The sequence below is a fragment of the Marmota flaviventris genome, chromosome 2 (genome assembly GCF_047511675.1).
Source record: "Marmota flaviventris isolate mMarFla1 chromosome 2, mMarFla1.hap1, whole genome shotgun sequence".
NCBI classification, from domain to species: domain Eukaryota; kingdom Metazoa; phylum Chordata; class Mammalia; order Rodentia; family Sciuridae; genus Marmota; species Marmota flaviventris.
This window is the reverse complement of record NC_092499.1, coordinates 160072957-160079683: the sequence shown is the minus strand read 5'-3', so window position 1 is coordinate 160079683 and position 6727 is coordinate 160072957. Positions and strand designations below refer to the sequence as shown.

General features: G+C 42.8%; 1 pseudogene; it reads right to left on the bottom strand.

The window, feature by feature from the left end:
• Positions 1-222: 222 nt before the first annotated feature.
• LOC114084100 (elongation factor 1-alpha 1 pseudogene) lies at positions 223-2264 on the bottom strand (annotated as a pseudogene).
• Positions 2265-6727: the final 4463 nt, after the last annotated feature.

Here is a 6727-nt window from a genome sequence, read left to right as displayed (position 1 = left end):
TGCGGCAGTCAATGAAACCAATTTATAGCCAGTATTTCCAAGCCTCATCATAAAAGGAATGTCCACAGAAGAACAAGATACTCATTTTTTTAATCTATTATTAATGGTCACCTCCAAAACCCTCTGGGAATTAAGTCTACTGTGTAGTAAATATCATTCAATTTATCCATTCACACCAAGAACAAAGGCAATATTTATTTTATTTTTTTTTCAATAGAAAACTTAAAAAGATTATCGATATATTATTCAGTATTAATGGAGCTACACAAAATTTCAGAAGTAACAGCCTTTAATATTACAGGATTTGGTCCTCTAAAGTAAATTACAAAGTTATTTTTCTACCCTAACCAAGTGTTGTAATCAATACACCCCTCCCAGATATTCACTAGGTACTAGAAGATCCCTCCCAGTTTCCCTTCTTAACTAAATTCCCAACCAGAAAACTTAATCACACTTATAAAGTTAACAGATTCTCAACACCACAAATAGGTTGAGGAACTCTTGCCTAACATTTGTATAAGTTCATGTTGACCAAAGAAGACACAGTTTTCTCATTAAACTTTGTTTTTAATGGGTCTCAAAATTCTGTGACAGATTTTTGGTCAAGTTGTTTCCATTAAAAAGTACTGATTTTAAAAACTAATAACTTAAAACTGCCACACACAAAAAAACAAAATGGTCCACAAAACATTTTCCTTTCCTTCTGAAGGTTTTACGATGCATTGTTATCATTAACCAGTCTTTTACTATTAAACTTAAATGGCCAATTGAGACAAACAGTTCTGAGACCGTTCTTCCACTACTGATTAAGACTGGGGTGGCAGGTATTAGGGGTAATATTCATTTAGCCTTCTGAGCTTTCTGGGCAGACTTGGTGACCTTGCCAGCTCCAGCAGCCTTCTTGTTCACTGCTTTGATGACACCCACAGCAACTGTCTGCCTCATATCACCGAACAGCAAAACGACCCAGAGGAGGATAGTCAGAGAAGCTCTCAACACACATGGGCTTTCCTGGAACCATGTCAACGATGGCAGCATCACCAGATTTCAAGAATTTAGGGCCATCTTCCAGCTTCTTACCAGAACGGCGATCAATCTTTTCTTTCAGCTAGGCAAACTTGCAAGCAATGTGAGCTGTGTGACAATCCAGTACAGGAGCATAGCCAGCACTGATTTGGCCTGGATGGTTCAGGATAATCACCTGAGCAGTGAAACCAGCTGCTTCCATTGGTGGGTCATTTTTGCTGTCACCAGCAACATTGCCACGGCGAACATCTTTGACAGACACGTTCTTGACATTGAAGCCCACGTTGTCTCCAGGAAGAGCTTCACTCAGAGCTTCATGGTGCATTTCAACAGACTTTACTTCAGTTGTGACATTGACTGGAGCAAAGGTGACCACCATGCCAGGCTTGAGAACACCAGTCTCCACTCGGCCCACAGGGACAGTACCAATACCACCAATTTTGTAGACATCCTGGAGGGGCAGACGGTCAGTTGGACGAGTTGGTGGCAGGATGCAATCTAAAGCTTCAAGCAATGTGGTTCCACTGGCACTGCCATCTTTACGGGTGACTTTCCATCCCTTGAACCAAGGCATATTAGCACTTGGCTCCAACATGTTGTCACCATTCCAACCAGAAATTGGCACAAATGCTACTGTGTCGGGGTTGTAGCCAATTTTCTTAATGTAGGTGCTGACTTCCTTGACGATTTCCTCATATCTCTTCTGACTATAGGGTGGCTCAGTGGAATCCATTTTGTTAACACCAACGATTAGTTGTTTCACACCCAGTGTGTAGGCCAGAAGGGCATGCTCACGGGTCTGCTCATTCTTGGAGATACCAGCTTCAAATTCACCGACACCAGCAGCAACAATCAGGACAGCACAGTCAGCCTGAGATGTGCCTGTAATCATGTTTTTGATAAAGTCTCTGTGTCCTGGGGCATCAATGATAGTCACATAATACTTGCTGGTCTCAAATTTCCACAGGGAGATATCAATGGTGATACCACGCTCACGTTCAGCTTTCAGTTTATCCAAGACCCAGGCATACTTGAAGGAGCCCTTTCCCATCTCAGCAGCTTCCTTCTCAAAATTTTCAATGGTTCTTTTGTCGATCCCACCACATTTGTAGATCAGATGGCCAGTAGTGGTAGACTTGCCCGAATCTACGTGTCCAATGACGACGATGTTGATGTGAGTCTTTTCCTTTCCCATTTTGGCTTTGATTTAGCTGTGGTTTTCACGACACCTGTGTTCTGGCGGCAAACCCGTTGCGAAAAAGCACAATATTTATTTTAAATGTCATTATTTTCTAATGTCTTGCAAAGCTCTTGACAATTGAGACTCTACATATATTTACACTCATCTTTCCTGGTAGACAAGATGAGTCAAGCATAGTATTCTACCGCAAATTGCCTCAAAATTCAAATTAAAAATTTGGGTTTTGCTCAGGGGTTGGATTGGTGAATACTATGGTATTTGTTGATTCCAGGAATTTTAAAGATATTCTTACTCTCTTCGTCTGCTTTGTGTCGCTATTAAAATTACTTGATGCTGGGTGTTTTATAAGGCAAGGAGGTATATTTGGCTTAGTTGTGGCAATTGAAAGTTCTGGGTGTAAGGGTAAAAGAAATTGAAGTTAAAGCATAAAAGTTAAAGGGTAAAAGACCAGGTGTTGTAAAGTTTCTAAGCTGCAAGGTCTGAGTTAAAATGTAAAGGATTAGGTATTGTTAGGTTTCTATGCTACCTGCAAAACCTGAAATTTCTGTAGCTGTTAAGACAATGCTTGGAACTGCCCAGTAAATATTTCCCCTGACTATTTGGTTGTTTAATAAGGGCTCTGTGTGGTCGCACGTAGGCATTGCAGGGCCTGGACCAATCAGTTTAAATGTAACCCCCTCCTTAGGAATGACCTATCACTCCAGACTGACCTGTTCCCGCCAATGAATGAACTAATCATGTTTAGGAGTTGTTGTTCAATTTTCCCGTGCCTCATGATGATTTGTTCTGATGTATACAAAGCCCTCCGCCCTCCCCAAAAAGTGTACTTAAGCAGTGCTCAGCCCCTGCTCGGGGCTCTGGGCTGCTTTCCCTTCTTGAGTGGGCACGGAGCCCCAGCATGCTGGTTCAATAAATCCCCTTCTGCCAATTGCATGAGTGGTCACTTGGTGGTCTCTTTCTCCGATGTTTCGCAGGACCCTTACATGGGAAGCCCTATTTGGAAGGCCTCTGGCTGCATCACAAAATGGTAGATATTGTCACACAGCAGGAGTGACTGTGAGAGAGAAACAGGACATGGTGAAGTAGGAAGCCAGAGAGCAGAGTGGGGTCAGGCTCCCTTTTGTATAACAATAAACTCTCACAGGAACTAAACCACTTCTGTATGAGGAACCTACTGGACTCCTATTAATCCTTTCATAAGGGCATTCACGACCCAATCACCCCCCACTAGACCCCGCAGATAGCTGATACCACTGGTTATCAGTTACCTTGACAGAGTCCTGCTTCCTCCAATGTTGAAGTATAACACCAGAGAAGCACACCAAGTCTAGCGTAGAGTAGAAAGTAAAAAGTTTTATTAAAGGACAGTAGAATAGACTTCTCCCCAGAGGAAGAAGGGGACCCTCCCTGAGATAAGGCAGTCCCATCCCTTTTATATCTAAAGTTTTCTTTGTCCCTCTACAATCCTCTCCTTTATCTTGTTCATTTCCCTTATTCTACATATGTAATGGGAAGGCCAAAAGGGTGGGGAACCGGTGGGCTGAAGGGGCGGGAGGAGTGATCTGGGCTGGAAGGAGGCCCAGCACAGAATTAATTAGTAATTCCCTCTCTTCTCTGGGGTTGCTTCATTAGCAATTCTTTAGGATGGGCAGTATAGGCTGGGCTTTGGGAACATTAATTTTTCAATCTCCCAGGAGTGTGTAAGGATGGCCTTAGGCCTTAGACTAAGCAACTCCACTTCAAAACTCCATCTTAAAATAAACCTGCAGTCTCACCCGGCAAGCCACAGAGCCCTCCGATATGTCAATCAGGTATAGCTTGATAAAAGCAAGTCACTTTCCACAACCCTAACAAGAGTCAGGGTGAAGTCACATGTCATTTGTTGTAACCCCGATAAGAGCCAGAAGGGTATCAGGACAGAAACCACCAGACTGTATGTCCTCTTTAAGATGTAAGATGTCACTAAGAAACCTGGTAACAGCTGATAAGGACCCAAAGGGCGAGCAAAAGCTCCCAAAATTTACTATAAATAATGGAAAAAAAGATCAGACATTTAGCCAGCCAATACTGGTGCACATGTGCTGGAGAGTCTGATGAGGATCTGGACTGACATCCCAATTCTTCTCATCATCTGCCTGATCCTCTGTGTCGTCCTCACTGCTCTCAAACTCTACAGCAGCCTCTTCACCCTGGTGAGAAAGGCGACTTCTCCTTATGACCCTCTCCTCAGCCAGCCTCAACTCCACCCTAGGAAAAGCCTCCCTCAGTTCCTGACCATATCTCTGCAGTCTGAATGAGAGTGCATCTGCTGGACTTGATACTTAAGACTTAATACTTTAAATCTAGCACTTCAGCTTAGCATGCAGAGGGAATGTCTGTAATTGGTCTGTCATAACTAAGAGTGTTTGCAGTGCTTAGAGAAAACTTGGATTTTGTTTGCTTCAAATTAGCTGTGTTTATTGCTTTTATCAGCCTGAATTATTATTTGTAGTTCTCAGCATTAAGGATTGGATTGTCATTTTCTTGATTAAGAACCTATAGAGCGGGCTGGGGCTGTAGCTCAAAGTTGGAGCACCTGCCTTGCAGATGTGAGGCACTGGGTTCGATTCTCAGTACTACATAGAAATAAATAAAGATATTGTGTCCATCTATAACTAAAACAAATATTTTTTAAAAAAGAACCTATAGAGTGAAATTATATTACGTAGTTTGAGTAAATAAAGCATTGAAAAGGGCATTAGCATGTGGACATTCTTTATTTCTCCCCTCGACCGCATATATTGCACTTTTGCCCATCGTGACAGTGTGATTTCTGATTTCCCAGACTCAAATCAGACTCCATTTTCTCCATCAGATCTGAACTCCATTTTCTTCATCAGACATGATTTACTTAACTACACTAACTACCTATCTTTAAATCTGGCTTCACCACCACCTTGGGGACCAAGCTTCTAGGACATGAATCTTCAGAGGACAAATCATATCTAAACCATAACAACACTCAAAAAAGATCTCCAGGTTGAGGGCCCTGTATTGCTCTCTGATCTTTTCTGACTATTGTCTGACTTTAGTCCAAATATCTAGTAGGGTAGATGTTTAGGCTTTGATGTGGTTTTGAACTCTTTGGTGAAATGGTTGTTAAGTAGGAGGTAATATAGGGGCTGGTCAGGTTGGGAGACTCAAGCACATTTGCTTCCATTGATAACACTATTATTTCCTGGCATCATCGTTTATGTGATTCTTGGTTCCTAGCATTTGCTTTTCTCCTCCTCTTCTCCATGAGGCGTTTACCAGCTCCCCTTGACTTCATGGTGAAGCCAGAATTAAAAATAGGTAGCAGTGTGGAGAGATAAATAGGGCCAAGTAGACAAAAACAGACCAAACCCCGTTTGGGTCCAAAAGGTTGAAGACTCAGCTATGGGAGACTGAGATGTTAATGTCCCCCAAAGCCTGGCCATACTGTTCTTCCTAAAGAATTGTTAGTAAAGCAACCACTGAGTTGACAGGGAACTGCTAATTAATTCACCCTGGGCCTCCCCCTTCCTTCTTGGATCACCCCTCCCCTGCTCCTCAGCCCACCTCTTTACCACCTTTTGGCTTTCCCACCGGCTTCTCCCAGTCACATACATGGGATGAAGGGAAATGAACAAGATAAGGGGGAAGACTGTAAAAGAACAAAGAAAACTTTAGATATATAAAGGGGATGGGACTTCCTCATCCCATGGATTCCGCCTTTTGGGACCCCTTCTTCCTCTGGGACAAGTCTGTTCTACCATCCTTTAAATAAAGCCTCTTACTTTCTACTCTACACTTGCCTTGGTGTGTTTCTCTTGTGTTATATGTCAACATTTGGGGAAGCACGACTCCTCAAGGTAACCCATAACCAGCGATATCATATTTGGAGGTGCCACCGAGATCAATACCCAGGTAAGCTCCTCTCCAGGCACCCCACATCTGTTTGAGGTGCATCTTTCTTTCTTGAGGATGATAGAGGGCACCTGTCAGCTACTTAAATGCAGCAAGTGCCGCTGCCACTCTTCAAGACTCAGGCAGAACTCTCCTTCTTGTTTAGAGCTCAGAACATGTGTACATAAATTACTATGACAAGTTCTGCCATGTTTGCAGGCATGAAGTCTCTGCTATGATGACCTGATTTGTATCCCTGCATTTTCTGAAACCTAGAAACTCACTTTGTCCTTTCAGAATCCCTGCCTTGAACTGAACCTGAGTTTAGGCCTTTCTGGTGTCAACCACTTCCAAGTCTAACCCATTCCCATTCCTTTCTGGTGGGAGGGTCCACGGAACAGTTACTACATCTGCTATTTCATTCCATTTCCTTAGCTTTCAGCTGCTTTTCTGTAGTTCAGTATACTATTAACCTACCCTGTGGACAACTGCAGGGAGATGCTTCCTCTTTGGAAAAATTTAGGGAATTCAGATCTGCTCCTCAGGTCCAAGAGATGATGGTTGATAACTCAGGTGGCTGCTATCTGAGTTAAT